The following is an 18,926-nucleotide window of genomic DNA, read 5'->3' as shown; positions in this document are numbered from 1 at the left end:
ATATATATATAGTAAAAATTAAATCAGTCGAAGTCGCTGAACTTCGAAACACTAGATATCCGTTTCCATTACCAAGGCGTCACTCAGAGAAACAAATTACATAGAACACTAGATTTATCTGTGGACTTTTCTTCACTTGTATCAGTACCTAGCTGAAGGTTCCCTGCGCTTATGAAGGTGACTGTTTCTCAGTTAATGCGTCTTCCAGCAGACTGAACTCTAGAAGGGTAAATCGGTAATGATTACAAGACGCAAGTACACTGCTTTCACACTGAAGCTAATCAGGTCAACGCTGGCTTTGCACCTTCATGGCGAGGTAGTTGATGTAGGAAAACTGTGAAGCCAATGCAAGCTTTCATTATAAATAATCCGCGGATGCTAGTTACCGCGTTAAAACAATAGTTTACGGTAATATTAAGTAGTTGCTAATACAGAAAACTACTCCGTAGATCTTACCAAGTGAAAGCCGTAAGCATTATCAGATGAAGCAACAATTGAATTCTTTCCCTTTACGCCATCATTCGCAAAATGTGGACACGAAACATATTACACTGTGTCTCATTATTATTCACCCCCTCCTAATAAGTGTCTATGCAGAGATATATGTACATATATGTATCTGTATACACACACCTTTGCTTCTACAGTTCCTGCTTGTAATGATGTTTTTGGCGGACCTTTTCTCCTCGCTGTCTTTGTGGCATTCCCTGTAAAGTACTCCACAGTATTGCCTTCAGCAATACCGCTGCTGCTGCTGCTGCTGCTGGTACGACGATCTCTGCCGCGAGTCCTTTGTCTTTACGCGTTCCCGACGTCAACAGCGTTCCACTGCCTGTCACCGTATATATCTCAATCCGTTGCGCTGCTCGATGGTCTTCAACATGTCTTCGCTACAGTCGTACAAAAAGAGCCACAACAGCAATACGTTTTGTGCATATCTACCATCTTCTCGGACTTTCCCCCATCTTTTTGCCAGCCCCCGTAATATTCCTACGCGGCGTCACCGCTTAACTTAAGCGCCGTATGCGTCACTGTATGTTGTTATTGTCGTCGGCGGTTTTACTTTACAGTCTACTCCGTGTGGAGTTTGCGGCCCGCGGAATGACTCGAGCGTTGTAGGACGCCGTTTTGTGATCCACGGTTTGAAGACTTCTCGTTCGCGTCCGAATTTTCACCCACGCCGCGCGAAAGCTATAAACAAAGTAACAGGATATGCCAACTCCTTATTGTCTACCTCTCTCTCTCGCTCTCTCCGTTAAACGCTGTTGACCGTGGAAGATCGGCGCCGTATCGCTTTGTAGGGGCGCACGAACCGGCATAGTACTCTTGGGATAACTGCACATCTATAATGTATACACACATATATATCCAGATACACACGCATATCTATTGAGAGAGAAAAGCAAATGGCTACACAAGTAAGTTTATTATATTTGACTTGTTCTTTTACGGGCTGCAATCACAGCCGCTGCCATCGTCGTCGTCGTCGTCATCAAGTTTCATATGCTTTTCGTGTGCTAAAGACAACGAGGGGTAACTTCAGAACCCTATGTATGTGAGACTCATTCTTGCTAGCAATGGCACGTTAGGTCAATGACAGCTAGCTCTAGCTAAATCTTCAGCCGACAAATGTGTTGCCAATAAGCGACGGCGAAGAGTGATGCTATCGATGTGATAGCGGCGGTCCGCAACGAGGAAAGCTATTGCACAACGAATAGTAAGCAACAGGCAAGAGACAATGCTCGAGTGGACCAGTCAGCAAGACAAGTCATTAGGATATATACACTTGTCTTGGGCGTGACAAGCAGACGGCCTATGAGAGGAGGGCGGTGCAAGCGATGAAGATCCTGATCATCTCAATGCCGACAACGACGATGGCAATTGGTGTCCACAATACTGACAGTTGCTTTTTGCTGTTGCCTGTTATCGGTTATTTAGCTATGCAGTCACTATTACAGAGAAGGCATTATAGACGCAAAGTTCGAACGGCCCCTATAGAACTAACAAGACGAGCGGTTTTTAATAGAAAATCTCGCTCGCGCTGAATATAGACCTGCTACTAAAGACAACAATAATTGATGAGTTAACATATTGAAGATAAGCGACAGCCCCCATTACAGGGAGGCTGACGTACAAGATGCTCCCCATTAATTGTAGTGGCATGAAAATTCTTTGCTGAAATACTCCTCTGCCTGCTAGCCAGATAGTTATCCTATTCGTTTTGACCTATTTCTTCACACGACGCTATAGCTACCCTACTTATGATGTGTGCCATAAGAACCCAGCTTAATAATGTGTATGAGCTATGTGCTGTGCATGCAGATGTCTCACTGCGGACGGATAAACGTGACTCTTAATCTCCTTACGGTGGTGTCTTGTAGAGAAACATGTGGATGATTCGCGCACTGGCTGTAGATCAGCCGACTTCGTTTCGTTATTGTTCCGCGAAAAAGGTTCCTTCTTACGTTTGTCCAAAACAGTTGGAAAGTAGACACCTTTCTGTAGAATAGACATGTTTTGTACTATTGAGCCACTTCTCTTTCTCTCGATTAAATAATAAGTTATTTGTTTTTGCTCAGATCGCCAATAATTAAACATATATATATATATATATATACATACATACATACATACATACATGCAACCGGTATTGATGAATCAACCTATATTCTCTAATAGAAAATCCCTTAAATGTTGGATGCTGTTCAGTAACGAAGCGAGCTATATAGGGATGATTATCGATTTTTAAGGAGATATGTGTTAGTATAGCATAGACACTTGCAGAAAGTAGTTTATACTCCTGCCTCACAGCTTTTCCCGTCATTGAATGCTTGCGTCAGGGGACAGAAATGTCTGAGCGCCTTTGCAGTGATTCCTCTGGTCAATGATGGCAGTAGCTCAACGGAAACCAAGATCCACACGTTTAAGCCACGATCGATTGTCGCAGTGTCCGTTCGCGTAACGATTTACGAGCGACGTGTATCATGTGAAAGGTGCCTAGAGATGTATTTTACTGAAGAAAAAACCATATGATTAATTTTTATTGACCCAAATAGCATAGTAGTATAATGCGATCATTTTGTTAGATCTTAGAAGGCATAAAACGACATTCTATTATAGCGAATGAAAATTGAATTTTAGCTTCTCGCTGGTAATCCATATCAAGATAACGCGTTAACTTGCGTCTGGCAACGCCGAAAAATGTAAAGACTATATCGTGATTGCCTATGATTTTGACCAGCGATATTTAATTCGTATATCTCTAAAAGATGAAATCTACTAAGGGACGAAAATTATTCAAGGGCAGACTGTGTAAGCATCAATGAATAACTTCTAGTTGGGGTATGCAAGTTTATACGGTTCTATCTCCCCGTACTTCGCACTTTGCCGGACAGCAGGGAAGCTAAATAATAAAGTATAGTTTTTTAGTGGGTCGTTGAATACATTAATAGCTTACGCGGTAAACTGTATTACGTTCGGTTGGCATTCGTCTGTTAATATTTTTTTGTCAAGTTGATGTAAGTTGCCGTCCTGCAATACTCAGTAGCAAAAGGCGGTGTGATGTCAGCGGTTAATACGCACCCCTTTAAGTGCCTCACCATGCACATGGCAATTGCTGATCCAAATTTTAGCCTTGGAAAACAGTCTGACATATTGTTACGATGCCGTTTGATGGGTCTGCTAAAGAAAAACAATCGACTAATCAATTGAAAGGAACACGGCATATAGTACTTTACATTAGTGTTAACATTTCGCAACATAAGTGTGTTCTCCGCGGCGAGGGATTGAAGTGGGCCGAGTTATGCCTAGATCCCTTTCGGGATGACCATCATAATAACATCTCACGTTTTAGATTTTAATAAACAGAGAATGAAGATTTACAAATGAAGGCAACACATTAAGCCGTGCTAAGTCTCCTAATCTCGCTTTGCGCCAACCCCTTGAATAGCTGAGAGCTGAATAGCGGGCTTCGCATCGGCGTCATGTGCATGGTCCTGTGTCCGAGCTACCCAGAGCTACAGAGTGAATAGCAAACTATTGGTTTTTACGGAAAGACATTGTTTCGAAAATGCGAAATTATCTTATACTTGCAGCGCGGCTAGACAGCTCTCAACGAAGTTTAGCGGCCAGCCAAAGCTGTAGGCAAATGCCGACGCAACACGTTTTTCTGATTTAGACAGGGAATGGTGTGTATAGCGCTAAGAAAAAGTTCTCGGTATAATTGAAGCATTGGATTGAAGCATGCAAGCGTCTTCTATTCGTACTTCTCCTATGTTTAATCGTTTCATCCTTATGGGTTTGTTGCCGATGTTTGTCTCCATCTGTTTTTTATATAGACTCATCTATCTGTCTGTCTGCCTGTCTGTCTGGATCGGTGTGCGTGCATTTGGACACGCCTGTGCAAGCACTAGTGGGGTTCCGTAAAGGTTCCTCCAATGTGTAACCTGCATCCTGTGCTACTACGTCGCGCTCAGGCGGCCAAGGAACCAAACAAGCAACTGTTCTAGAAAAGATCGAGCCCAGCAAAAGTAATGTAAGCCCTGTCCCTTTCGCAAGGACCATGACTAACAAAAATAGCAGGAGGCAAAAAAAAAATATTCAATAAGCCTCGGCAACCAGGGTCGTGCAGCGTCTATAGCGGATTTCCTACCTCGCGTATCGCCTATTACTGTTATGTACACATTCGTACTAGCCTGTACGTGTTGCCTGAGTAAAGTGATAGCGGTCACTAGCTAAGCATGTGTCATCTATTTATGTCATAATCGGACATAGATGAAATTGCGCTGTGATCCGGCACAGTGCCATAGGCGTAGGGAACGCTGAGTCTGCGATAACTGTGTATGTTGCCATGGGATTTTTTAGAGTTCCTAATATATCGTTAAAATACACGAAAAACAGGGCCCTAAACATTGATGAGATAAACTGCCATTAAAATTGCTTCTAGTTATCTTTTTTTTTTTTGATCCGCGCCACAATACCATGAACGGGCTAAAGCAACATGTTCTAACCTTAGCCTTTTTTGCTAAAGCGAAATATGTTGAGTAAAGTTAAAATGTACAAGTCGAAGTTGAACTATCTGTCTGATCGTCTATAATATTAAAAATTCGAACGATTCAGTACGCGGGGTTAGCTTTCTAACTGACACACACTGCAGATACAGTACATTACGAAATTGATATCTGCCCGAGGCCAGGCCAATCTTACTTTAGACACTGCACTATCCTTACATAAGCTAGACAGGACCAATTCTCAAGGCTTTACTTATTCCGTAACATGTAGCGTTGAACACGCTTGCTTTCCAAGACAAAGGAAGACTGTAGTACTCCTCTGCGCCAATACAATGATACAATTGATAGGTGAACAGAAATTTGAAATCCTAGATGTCGACGCATACAAGCATGTTTGTCGTGATTTGATGATGTACGGAGCAACGTGAATATGTGGCCAATTTTGGTAGCTGGGCAGAATGACAATAACGGGTTCAATAGAAAAATAGCTCTTGCTGATTAGCGTCTTTAGCAATTAAATATCGTCATGTGTAGGTAAGCATTTTTCATAAAGGCTCATGTACTTTACCGCTAATTTTACCACAACCATTGTTCTAACCGTGTATCTACCCCATTTGCACATCTGGAAAAATTGCGCTTTGTCAACGTGTGCGTGCTCCTGCGCATATATCGACCATGTTGAAAATGATAACTGTTCTCGATCGGGTCATCATCGTTCTCGTCACACCAGTCAACCGTTGCCTCTCGTCGTGTTTGCTTTGCACTCGAGAAAACAATTACATTTAAGATGCAGCGCGACGCCGGCAGACTCGACTCCTCATCGTTCTACACTGTCGTCTATTGGATTTATTGACATTTCGTTTCCAATATTGCGGCCGACCACAATTTAAAAGGACGCTGGTTAGAACTTCGGTCGCGCGGAAACGGTGATGGTGGCATCTGCATCTGCTCGAATTGCTCACACATCCCCGCCCGGGCAGCCGTTACGACACCTGCCATAGCTTTTCCAACCGAGCTAAACACTGCTGGGGCTCGAGTCACTGAAGGGTCTTTGGTTGTTTTATTGTTATTAGTAGTAAGTGACAGAGCAATAGGACGACGACAAAGTAAACGAAGTAAAACGAGTCAAAGATTCGAAGGGCGGTTACTTGAGAAGCATGTAGTGATGACAGCGATGATGATAGCAGCGATGATAAAGAGGCGGCAATGCTTCTGATGGGGACACCGATGGCGGTTGTAATAATGACGAGTGATTGCGCGAAGGTCTGGTATAGTCCTACGTATTTTCGACGAGATGCACCGTTGGTATGGGTGGAAGGAGCGGCCATTGAACGCAGCTTTGAGTGTTGACAGATTGAACAGAAGAATGATGGTCTAATAACTCTCGTCGTGTTGTTACTACTACAACTATTGTCTGTATCGTACAGCTGCTTCATCTCGATTTCAATGAAGTGTATCACTTCAGCGTAAGTGGTGGAAATCTGGGCAGTAACAGGAACAGTCTTTAGATGTCGAAAAGTAGCAAAACCAACATTTAGAGACGTTGTTTTATTAATCAGTCCCACACGATACGTGCTACCCAGCGTGCCGTAAACATACCCAGTGTTGATTGATTCTCTAATAATTCCAATCTAACCTACCATCGCAGTGTCAAAGAGCATTTTCAATTTATAATAACAATAGTAAGAATTGACGTTACCGAAACATTCAGTTGCTCATTCCCACGATACTTGTGATCCGTGATGGATGATGGTCTGCGAGACTAAATAATTGTCGATTTAGAAAATGGATGAAATCGTAATCTGTTTTTAGCCATTTGGCCATTTTTACCGCACATATACACACGTTACGATCCGCAGTAACTGTTCTATTTCGCCTACACAGAAATGACGATGCTTAATGATTGAGCAGTCAACGTGAGTAGTTCACTCAAACGTATCGAAAATACATTGTGCAGCGATGTCCTGTATGATAGGGATTTGATCGGTCAGCGATGCTTATATATATATGCACAGATTAGGGGTGCACTTAATACTTGAAACATGCATGCAGTTACCAGCCAAACCCCAACGATGTGTCAGTATGAGCATATAACAAATGACGCGCTCGTTCAGTGAATTGAAAAATACACATACGTAAATAAAAAAACATACCAAGCCAGTTTGTCGCTGGACTCTGTTTGTAGTTGTGAAAATGTCCATATTTCATATGAGATGGTGGATATTTAATACCCTAAATGTTGACCCATTCAAGAAGAATCATTTGGAGATCAACGGATACCATGTGGTTTGAGCCGGCCAACGGTCGTCTCTATCGAAGTGCTCACTCTGTGTATAGCTACGCAATGATCTTATTGCGTACAACGGTTCGTCCCGTTCGCATCCGAGCGGCTTAGCAGTCATCAGCACCAAGTTGTTCCTGCGTGACGTTCGACATTCGTTTTGAATCCAGCGCTCGCGTCATAGGCTACAAGTTGAAAAGACGACAAAAGTCGGACATGGGGCGGCATATAGCCATCGATGCACAAGTCGAGCTATTCATATCAGCATGCTTTCATACCGCTTTCACATAGCAGAGTTAGCATAGAGTGCAATATGTACTGTCCATCCTTTTGGCGTCGGCAGATGATGGCGGTTCTTGCCAAAGCGGGGCAGGGAAATTCGCTGTTCTGTCAACGACAGCTACAGAACGTCAAGCTACCCTCGATTTTTAGATGTACTGCTTTGCTTACATCAGTACCAGCTTATAAAACCTTTCTCTCATTAGCTCTACCTAAATGGACCGAGAACTAGTTGATAACTATAGCACACTTAGCCGGTTTACTTAATTCTAACAACAACGCTGGATGCCTTATCCGGTTAGCCGCGCCACTCTGTGAGCTCTTCGACTGTTTGAAAGGAATTGGATAGAGTAAAAATATCATGCACGCATATGCTTTTCTATATCTTCTTTTTTCGTTTATTTTTCTATATGTATCTTTCTTTTAGCTTGACCCTTTTTCCGTTGCGACTTCCTTTTCTTTTTAGCGTCAAAGCCACAGCAGAAGATATCACAGCAACAACAACATTAACGACAGCATCTTTAACGGATGACAGTAACAATTTTTACTGCACACGTACAAGCGCACGTATCAGCTAGAACCGGCAATTCACAGTGCGATAGTCGCCACTATAACAATACCAGCTTGATCCGCACCGACGAACATATCGTGAAAGTAAAGAGGGCCGCAGGGAGGGGGTCAGACCACAAATCCGAGCAAATCACCGTGGAATCACCCTAAAGAGCGAGAAAAGGAGAAGACATGCCCCACCCACAGTATGGTGCATGCAGTCAAGATTTGCCGTTAACGTCTTCTTGCATCAGCTGTTTAAAAGTTCACATACGCGCAACCCAACGCAGTGAGGCAAACAACTGGGCAGATAGATAGATAGATGCGCGTACAGAGCGAGCTCTTCATGTGGTTGTTATCAACGCATGCGCCTTAGCTCTTGTTAAATCCCTTCTGGTGCCGAACGAGGATCGGCCTTTAGTCTACCTTAGCACATGTTAGAAATAACATATCGACTCGATTCGGCTAGGCGGTAAATGGCACTTCAGATAGCCCGACATCTATCTCTGACGGCCATCGAAGTCAATCTGCGAATGTTGCGAACCGCTTCGTATGTGTCCTGATCAATGAATAGCTGTTTGCATAGTGGGAACAGCGGTGACACGAAGGCCGAACAAAGGACCTAATAAGCTAAGCAGCAAAGGAAAAGAGCGATTGGCGGTGTGCCGGAATGAGTAGCATTACGTTGACGTAAAAAGATGCATGCAGTCGTTCAGTACATTTGTTGGGAAACACGTTTCGTGTTGAAGCTCGTTAAATCTAACTCCCGTAACATGAACCATTCCATTAACCTGTTTAGTGTTAAAACACAGAAAATCTAATTAGTCAGTACAATTCAGTCGATTTCGGATATTAATTTAAGTAAATAACACTTTTGCCTATATTTTTTTCACGACATTGCACAAATAATAATCATAGTATTGATTATGAAACGTATGAGTGACGCAGACTACGATAGATTCCAGTCTATTTCTAAAGGTATTTCCTATTCTTGGCCTAATTTTTCAATCCGTTTTTTTTGTTTGTGCGTATCCGAAAAAACAGGACTGTGTCAGCTAATAAGGTTTCGAGGTTTTCCATTTCAAGAAATTCGTAATAGCAGAAAGTTTTGTGCTAACCTCGTGAGTCGTGTACCACCGCCCCATAGGTAATGGTTGAAAGGTTATTAATACAGTTAATTTTATTTTACAAATGTCTTGCACCTCACATTTGATACTCCCTTATAAAGACTCGTTTAGGTTTAGTGTATCTGTTGATCAACTGGATTATGGATAACTTATACGCTCGATATATAGATCTTACCTAGAAACTACTCACTTTCATAATCTTAGGAAAGCCATAGCATACGGCATAATTTAATAACATTTTTTAAATTAGATAAACATTTGTCGCTATTTCCTCGAACTTTTCAAACGACGCTTGTTTCCTCAAACGACCCCCTCCAAATAAAAGTTTTGCAGTTTTTTCTCCGACTTCCTTACAACTCAATATACGATTTTCTGCTTGTGCGTAAACAACTTAATGTTAACCAGACTGTTCTAATTGACCTGCACATCTACATTCACATTTGTTAGCGTCACCAATGTAGAATCGTCAATTCGTTCTTAATTTGGTGTCTAGAACTGCACGAGTGTTCGCGTCTATGACTGACTCAAAGGTGGTAGGAGGACTACACGTCGATCATACTAGTAATAGCTCACGGCTGTCATGTTTACTTGACTGCGGAGATTACTTCTTTTGTTGTTAATAACAAACACACGATACTAGCATCCATAGCTACAAGAAATCCCTTCGCAATAATACACTGTGTAATTTTTCTTCTTCCTCGCTAGTCAAAGGTTAAATTTTTGTTTACCATTCATTTTGTTAGAAATACCTATTCTCCTATATTCAGCATGGAATTTTGCAAGAACAACTGCTCCCTCTAAGCATCGATCTCTTTGGGTAAAGCTAGGGGCACGATACGAAAGAAGTTTATATGTACGAACGACTCAACGACGCGATACCTCTTATAATTCACTTGATTACCGTGGCGATAGCTGGGCTTACATGAATTGGGTGCACAAATCATACGGTACGTGTGTTAATATCCATCAAAGCGTGACAATATTCATTTTTTTAGCCCTCTGTCGTATTAACCGTGGCCACTGCTGCTGCTAACTTGTGTTTACATCCGATTTCAATTTCATCAATTTGCCCCTCCGTACGCATTAACTTTGAAAGGTATTAGCAAACCGTTACAGTGCAGTGAAGAAATGCTCGCGGCTTGGCTAAGTCACCGTCATCAGTTCACTTCAACAGAGTTCCTATAAATGATCTGACGCTGCGGTGGATGGTGGAGCGACTTCTTTTACGTCCTTGGGTGCCCACCTTAAGCTTTTAAACAGATGGCAATACCACAGCTCTACCGAAGTATCAGCAGTTACTTTGACATTTGTCTTGTTGTCTGCCATAGCTCCCGCGTGATCAACAATAAGTACAACAACAATATGTACAGCAACAACAACAACATTATGTGCAACAACAAACCGCTAATATTATCTAGATTCGTGTGCGTATAGCTGGAATGACTAGTTGGCGGTCTGTCGATCGGTCGATCGGTCGTCGCCCTCCGCTCGTCGCCGATCGCCCTCGTGTTAGATTTGCACCCAGAAATAATCCGAAATTTTTGGTCTTAATGTGCACAGCCATGTAAACAGATGCAGTCTGGCAGTGGGTTTTGAAACCCGCCTGTCAAATCGAATGGGCTCCGTTTTTACAAATTGCTGATTATTGCAGCTAGCCTGCAGAGACGCTACGTGTCTGGGTCTACGTGCCTACGTGTTTTGTGCCAGAATACGAAATCACTTGAAAACGAAGTTGTACATTTTGTTAGTGCTGATGGTTACAGTTGCAGCTGCAGTAGCTGTTCTAAATGAACATATTTTATCACTTTAAACCCGAACTAGCATTCCCTGCGTCTTTGGTGTCTGTCGTGCTTGTAAAATGGGTACGCGTAGCTTCACGAGAGTATTATGTATGGGGGTATCTCTTATGAACAGGAGCTGACTATGTTAGTGAAACATTACGTGTAAACACAGGACGCTCTGGTAACGCTTGACGACGCCGTACGAATAATGCATTCATTATATACTTAAGCTGGAAATAAATGAATGAAGAGTATGAAATCCGGACTTCGTCTACGACGAGCGGGGTCACGTAACTACGCGAGCCTATCCGTTGGTCTGCCCTCCTGGGCATAGGCAGTCGAAAAAGTAACAGTCCCATCAATGGAATCGGTGATGTTAACGTCTAACTAATGATTACATACATTAGTTTATTCCCAAGAACAAACATTTTATCCGCTACGTGTTGCAGTGATGGCGTTAGATCATGACAGTCACGTACGTTGATAAATTACGGGTCACGTGGTAAGCACGTGTCCGTTTCCAATAAAAGGTCATATTAACTAACTGACTAACGGGGCGAACGTTTGCGGTGATGATCACGAAAGACGGTATACTACAGATGTACGGGCTTGAGCGTGAAATGATGAAAAACGGGACAATAACGTATAATGCGAACAGCGGACATATTTGCTTGTGCTAATTGTATTACGTTAATAGACACGTGAAACGATTCAACCTCACCCCGTTTTCTACGTTAAGTTCCTCGATTTTGCGACTCCGCGGACAACTGTTAGTTATTCATGTAACGATCTTATTTTGAAAACGACAGTTTAAAACAGAACTCTGTTAGGAGAGAATCGACGTTAAACAGAAAGAAATGGCCACAGATAGGAAATCAGCAAAACCTCTAATACAGATAGGGGAACGGGACAGGGTTTTTTTAAACTTCGACTTCTTGCGCTGCGTGTTGTCAGTGTTGCCTTCGTTCGACTGCTATCGTCTGTGAGATCGATTATCAGTTCCAGGGAGCATGACGTTGAAGACTTTGCTGACGACCACAAAGCGAACATATATCAACATCGCCGAATTAAGGGATTATTCCGACCGAGATCAACACATCTATCAGAACCATTACGAACAGGATCGATGCAATATTAACACCAATAGTGGCACCATTCTTGTACTGTCACATGTTCCCCCAGGATAGACGTCGACTTCCCTAAACCAAACGATGGGACAACGCACAGACCAACTGGCAACAGGAGAGCCGCATCATCACAGTCGCCTTTGTCTTCGATGACTGATGGCAGCAAGAGTCACTGTACCAAATGGATATTGCCATGACTTTAGCTGGTTCTATGGCCGCTGCAGTTGAACGGAGCGTCCTAAAAGTACGCGTGACATTCGGGTACTTCCTTAAAATTGGCATAAAAGAAGCTGCAAACAGGCATCGCTTTCTATTATTCTAGCTCGGAATTAGGCTGTGATAGAAAGGGCAGTATGAAAAACCTCGTCACTGTTTCCACGGTGAGTGTTGGTAATCGCTTTGACCCACGAAAGTATTACCACAATAAGCGTATCGCCAGCGAGCGCACGTACCGCCTGCATCTACAAGCGCTGAAGGCTCGCGCTAACTGTACTGATATTAGCAATAATGGGTTATTAATGCCAAACGCCAGCAGTCGCCTCTACTTGTCACTTCTGACGCCGTTCTTTCGAAGAGACATATACAGATGTATTATTAAGCCGACAGCAGCAGCGGCGGCGGCGGCAAAAACGCACGGGAGTAATATAAACAGGGAGCGTTCCCATCACGTCGACGGCGTCATCCGGCAACAACGACCCGCACTTTGTATGGGGCGACAGCTCCCAGAGTCTTAATAGATCAAGTTCTCAGTGACACCTTTACCTCAAAGTAATAAACACACTGGCGTCTAAGGGCGAACCATTGAAGGGACGGACGTCTGACAACAACACTAACGAGATCTCATTCCACCAACTCGAATATTTCTTAGCCGTAAAACATTGCAGAGTTATGTCACCAATGACGCATTTATGTGGTATAGGTAATTAATATTCAAGTTTCGTAGTTTGCTACACAATGTATGGCTCAACTGTATTTTGCCGCACCGACGTTCTAGCTGCCCATGGTGAAGTATCTACCTCCGTGTATAAATTAGAGAACATGATAACATAGACGTTCCCGCTGTGCCGTGTGTATTTTACGCACATAACCGCTTGTTCTTTGCTGAGGCGGATATCATATCCGAACAATTTTGTTATTCAATAAGTCAGGATGACCCCTTGCGCAACAATATCGCATTATATTTGACTTTCATATTTATCTTCTTCCTTGGTGACGCTAAAATGGATCAGGAAGCAGCCAGACAATTTGACGACTAAGATTACCCAGTCAAAGCAGACCGTGTGTTATTACACACACAGTAACTTCTTTGATGGCAAATATGCATTTTGTGTCAATGGGTATTCAGCAGGGAAAGAGGAACTCGTTAAAGAATAGGCCACCAGCGTTTATAGGCCAGTTTGTTACAGTCACGGTTTACGCGCGCAGTGACGGGAGGACTTTGCTAGTTGGCAACTGAGGACGGCTATTGGTGCTTGCAGGTGGTCCGTCTTAATTTCTGTACCATTCGATTATCTATTGTGTGGAATTATCGCTCGTCAACTAATAATGATATGTATCTTAGCCCGAACTTGGTACCACGGGTGGTGGTGGTATACCTTCATGAAATTTGGCAATTGGACTAGCCGTGAACGACGTGGACGCCAATCGGTGATCTAGATAACGATTACATCGTGGCGCTCTGCTGTCTTGGCGTGACTGGCCATTGTTTATTCACGAGAGTGTATCATCAACGTCATTATCGTAGCATATATTACGTATATAAACTGAGAATAGTAACGCAGCACCAGCAGCGGTCGTGTTAGTCCAAAGAGACACTTGTTCGGTTAGCGAAGCCTCTTCTCACACGCACAGCTTATGCACAGGGACCATACTATGTGTTCTTACTCACGATAAAATAATGATAACATTAATAATGGCCACTCACGGACCATCTAGTCATGCAACCGTGCGAGCTTCGACCCTCTCCCATGTTGCTTCCCAAATTTTTACATGATGAACGGAACGGTGCCGATAATGGTAGCTACGTAAATGATCCAGCCAAGATCACTGTTAATAGTACGATAGAAATTAGTAATCATAACAATGACTATTGAGCTAATACCAAGGTTCGATTAGTACCTAGGCGGATATTACGTCTATAGTACAGAGGCAAACAGACAATACGGGCCAATGTGCCTCTAGGCCAAGAATCCTTCTAGAGATTGAACTTGTGATGGGCTAATGGGACCAGCTTCAACCAACGAATTCATGGTCAATGTGCGTGACATAAAAATTTCTTGAGCGTTTAGGCCGAATAAGAATTTTGTAATTTTTGCGTCTTTGGATAGATGAAGGCATGATCCTCGTTTATTTTTTATGTTCTGTGCGTCAGCAGCTGCTAACACAAGTCAGGCGACTTCAAATTTCGTTTAATGCCATTGACATATTCAATGTTTTCGTATCCATTTCGGTCACATGTCGAACGACGAATACCAGCGGCTGACCGGACTATCGACTCGGGAACAAGCGATGGACGGAAAATCATCATCATCATAACAACAAGAACCCCGAAACAAGGCGCACTTCACTAAGCTACGCCCAATGCCCAAAAACTAATTGATCTTAATATTCCAATAATTTTAATCACCATGGCAAAATCGTCGAGTGTGACCGAATTGATGCGATTTATCAATGCGTGCTCATGCATGTGAGTCTGTGTATGTATCTGTATCTGCACGTATGTGCACTAATACATAAATCTATACATCGTGATTGGATGTGCAGTGGGAACGAACGGATACTTAGTACAGGGCCCGACCGCATCCGACCATCGTCATTGGCTAAGCGGCTAGCGTTTTTCGGCCCTTTTTTCGCCTCCTTGTCGTCGTTGTCGTCGTCGTCGTCACGTTATTGCGGTCGGCTGGTGTCACCTGCTCTCTTCCTCTATTTCGTTGCTTTTCTGTCTTCTGCTGACCACCAACTACCATTGTAGCTTGTGATTTTGTCCGGTCCGGCGAATTCTCACGGAAAACTGCTCGGACACTTCACGATCGCAGTACCGCCAGTAGCACCGTCGAGGTTTGCGTTCACGTTAGTAACAGCAGATAGATAGCGGCTGTTGTCATCACCATATTTTGTGACACTTCAGATTTTCTCATGGTAGACGAAACAGCAGACGAAAAAGTAGCATTTTCCCTTTTTAAATATTCCACTAAACACGAGCACGACAAAGCATCAGAAATGACGGGCTGCTGTCGACCTGTGCGGCGGTGTGAGAATTAATGCGTCGTTCATGACAAAATAGAAAATTCGTCCGAACGAATCCCGCCTAGCCCAGGCGGCAGGGAAACGTCACGCAGGGCTAACCAGCCGTCCGGATAGAGCATATCGTAAAAACACGGCCATTATAGTAAACACGCTTAAACAGTAATATATAGTTGTTACAATTTTTGGTAATTGTTTGCCGAATCGTTACAGGGTTAAATATAACATCTCATACGGAAACGTTCTCAGCGCCAGTTCCGGATGCTATCTCTTCTGTTGCAACCGTTACCATTATGACGCCTAGGATTTCTGCTACAACGGGCGGTTTCGTGACGGTCATACTGACCCAGATGTGGCTGTCGTGCTAATGTTATCGATGAATGCTTAGACACTTACAGTATTTTAGTTAAACCAAGATAGATGTAGGCATGCAAATGCTGCTGCTGCTGCTGCTGGCTGTATTCGTATGTGTAGTTGAGATTGCTCGACGGAACACTGACTTAGGCGGCACGATATCAGTCGATAGAAGAACACAAAAATCCTTAGATCTCTATCGTAATGTCTATAATATGATCCTAATGCTGCTACTCACGGTTTGATCGTTGTCGTACGTAATTTCGTGGCCAGTAGGTTCCGCTGATCGTGTCGTAGAATCAGTGCCGGCCTACAATAGCTCGAAATTAAATTGAGCACATTCTACTGCGTTATCGAACCGGTGGGAATGTATTAAATAGACGAATGGCACACTTTAAAAATATGTTTTTTTTTTCTATATAAATGTGTCTGTGGATATTGCGCAGCGAAACTCGAGGATATAGTGGTCCCCATTTTAAAGATTAAAAATGACAACGATTATTTTTTTATTATATATATAGGCATATATATATATATATATATATATATATATATATATATATAGGTGAGTAGAAACTGTGTACAAATAGTAAAGTTATTCAATGTGCGCTTCACATTTCTGTTCCAGATTTTTTTTTTCTAAATACTGCCAAGTAGAGCTAAGTAAATAAATCGGCATTAAATATTTTGGTGTAACTTTTCACAAAAGTGTTTCGACATAATTAAGAAAAATTTGGCATTAGCAGACGAAATTGGGCGGTTACTTAGGATGGGCAGATATCTCAAACTAGAAATTGGCCATTTGATTTTTATCGCATAGAAAAAGGTTTCGGTTAAGCTTGAACATTTATTTCAATACTGCTAATAGAATAAGATGCAAATTGCTACGATCAAATCATTGTTTACCCTGATTTACACCTCTGTTACATTTTCTGTATAGAAAAAAAGTTGCATTTGCGCAGAAAAATGAACTTCTACCTGACGTATACGCTGTTGCCTGCGTTAGACCTTTACGCCTTTATAATTGCGATTAACAGTTCAACCCGTCTCCTGCCACCCCAGCGGTTACTGGCTCACCTATCGGGGTAAGCGGTAAAAAGTAAAACGATTGTAGTAAAAATTCAAGTAGCTACGAAAACAGTGGCAAACTTATATATATATATATATATATATATATATATATACTACTACTAAAATAAGCAAACACGAAACTTTTAAATCTACACGAATAAAACGATATATTATAGCAGAGAGAGATTCTCTGCTGCATGAAAATCAAAAAACTCTTGAAGGTATCAGAAACCAACAAAAAATAACAACTTTTAATGACAAAAGTCAGCTTACCTTCTTCAACTTCTATCTTCGTCACTGTTGTCTTCGGCACATAGTTTAAATATGAAACCAAAAAAAACGACACACGCCTTTAGGTGGGACAGAAGCGTCATTTTTCAATCACAATTCTACCGATTTCCAAGTTTTATGCAAACGGAACGTTTCCATGTTTCGCTTATCGCCTTAGCCGACGTATTGTCGTCCAGCAGCTGGCACAACGGGGCATGAACGGATCATCTGTTGGTGGAGCCTTGGGTTTCTCCCTATTTCGACCGCATGCGCATGTGTCTGTATAACTGTGTGTATGTGAGAGAATTTGTGTAAAGTGATTATCGTCTTCAGTAGTAACGATGCTGCTGATACTTTAATCTGCTACCGGGTATCTTGGGCGCCTTCTGTGTACAGATTATGTGTTTAGAGCGAACCCTTTCACGTTCATTTAAGTTCTCGCGGTTCTGTCGGTGCTTTCTTCCCTTTGGTTCTGGAAACCGCTACTGAACTTCGGTTCTGTTATCGCCAAGCAGCCTCTGCGCTAGTGACGCTTCCAGCTGCCATGCAATACCCAACAATATAAGAGGCGGATGAAAACACATCGCTGAAACTTGCTGCGGCCACCACCGCTTCTGATGCGGCCTTCGGGCACGGTTGTTGTATTTAACCCGACCCAAATTACTTATTAATTTAGATTTCATTATGCAGCCATTAAATTATTCTTACTACCCTAATAACGCCTCACAAATGTATACAAGAATGTTATATAAAATAGTAATAATAATAATGAGGTTATTGTCGGATAAATGGTTGCGTCTACGTTTTCGACTTTGTTGTTGGCAGCTTCAAGTTCTATCACTGACTACTTTAAGGATGGATGAAGCGGTAGAAAAACGCACGAGGCACGTCAGAGATTAAACGAAAGGCGTCATTTAGCTCTGATTCGTCGGTGACAAGCCACGCGGTAACGGCCGAATCCGTGCCAATGACACTGTCACATCTACTGCGAACGCGGCCCTGACGTGCCGGAGATGGTGGTAGGATTCAATAGAAAATCGCTTGCGCTTAAAATTACGAGTATGTATATAGTATGCGGGTAAAAACTGATGCAAGCATCCTAACTTCCTGCAGTTTTTCAGTTTCGCTGTTATTTCGCATCATAGAGAAACACGACTCACTTGGGAATACGTCATAAACGAAAAGGTGCGGTATATCATACGGGACGCTCACTATGGTTCGAGCGATGTTCGAGTACGGCATCTTGTGTTTGAACCTCACTGAGCTGCTTGAAGACGCCTGGGTTGAAAGTTCAGCTTGTCTCTCTCTAAATTTTGTGGAGCTCTCAATTGAATAGTCACTTCCATACGCTTTCTCTATCAAACAAAGGGTGATATGTATAGAAGCCTATTTTGATTTTGCTAGTCACTGCGTGTGTTGTGCGTTTATGAGTCCGTATGAACGTTCAGTAGTACTGGAAGCTATACTGCTTCAAAAGCGCAATTTAATGGTCGTTTCAGTTGGAACAAACTTGGCCCATTTATTATCTGTTTTTTTTCCCAGATGGTAGACCCGTTAGACAACAGTGCTTATCCGCGCGTGTCTGTATTACGAAAACTGAAATAAAACGCCAGCTATATAGAGCCTTCTCACGGACATCGTGTCTCCCATAAATCCAAAAAAATTCATTCTAAATTGAATCTACTTTGTAGACAGACTTCGCTGTCGCCAGCGTCGTCGATTGGCCGTTTCTTCCATGTTTGTTAACGTTACTTAAATTAACTGAATTAGTCTGTTACAGCAACTAATGCCAGCTCCAAATTCAAACAGGGAATACAAATTCACTTGTGAATTAA

The 18,926-nt window shown here is 42.5% G+C and overlaps 1 long non-coding RNA gene across 5 annotated transcripts in view; it reads right to left on the bottom strand.

Moving 5' to 3' along the window:
- Positions 1–17,672, bottom strand: part of LOC111251822 (uncharacterized) — a 20,498-nt gene extending 2,826 nt beyond the window's left edge. The window contains exons 1-5 of one of the 5 annotated variants that reach the window (XR_015328712.1): positions 17,095–17,668; positions 16,729–16,827; positions 15,989–16,060; positions 3,583–3,678; positions 634–3,013 (exon numbers count right to left, since the gene is read on the bottom strand). This is a non-coding gene — a long non-coding RNA (uncharacterized LOC111251822). Of the gene's footprint in view, positions 1–633; positions 3,679–15,988; positions 16,061–16,728; positions 16,828–17,094 lie in introns of all 5 variants that reach the window. The other 4 variants (XR_015328710.1, XR_015328711.1, XR_015328709.1 and 1 more) reach the window with 4 other exon arrangements.
- Positions 17,673–18,926: the final 1,254 nt, after the last annotated feature.

Source organism: Varroa destructor, unplaced genomic scaffold (assembly GCF_002443255.2).
Source record: "Varroa destructor unplaced genomic scaffold, Vdes_3.0 BEIS01000005.1, whole genome shotgun sequence".
Taxonomy (NCBI): Eukaryota; Metazoa; Arthropoda; class Arachnida; order Mesostigmata; family Varroidae; genus Varroa; species Varroa destructor.
This window is presented reverse-complemented; position numbering and strand designations above follow the sequence as displayed.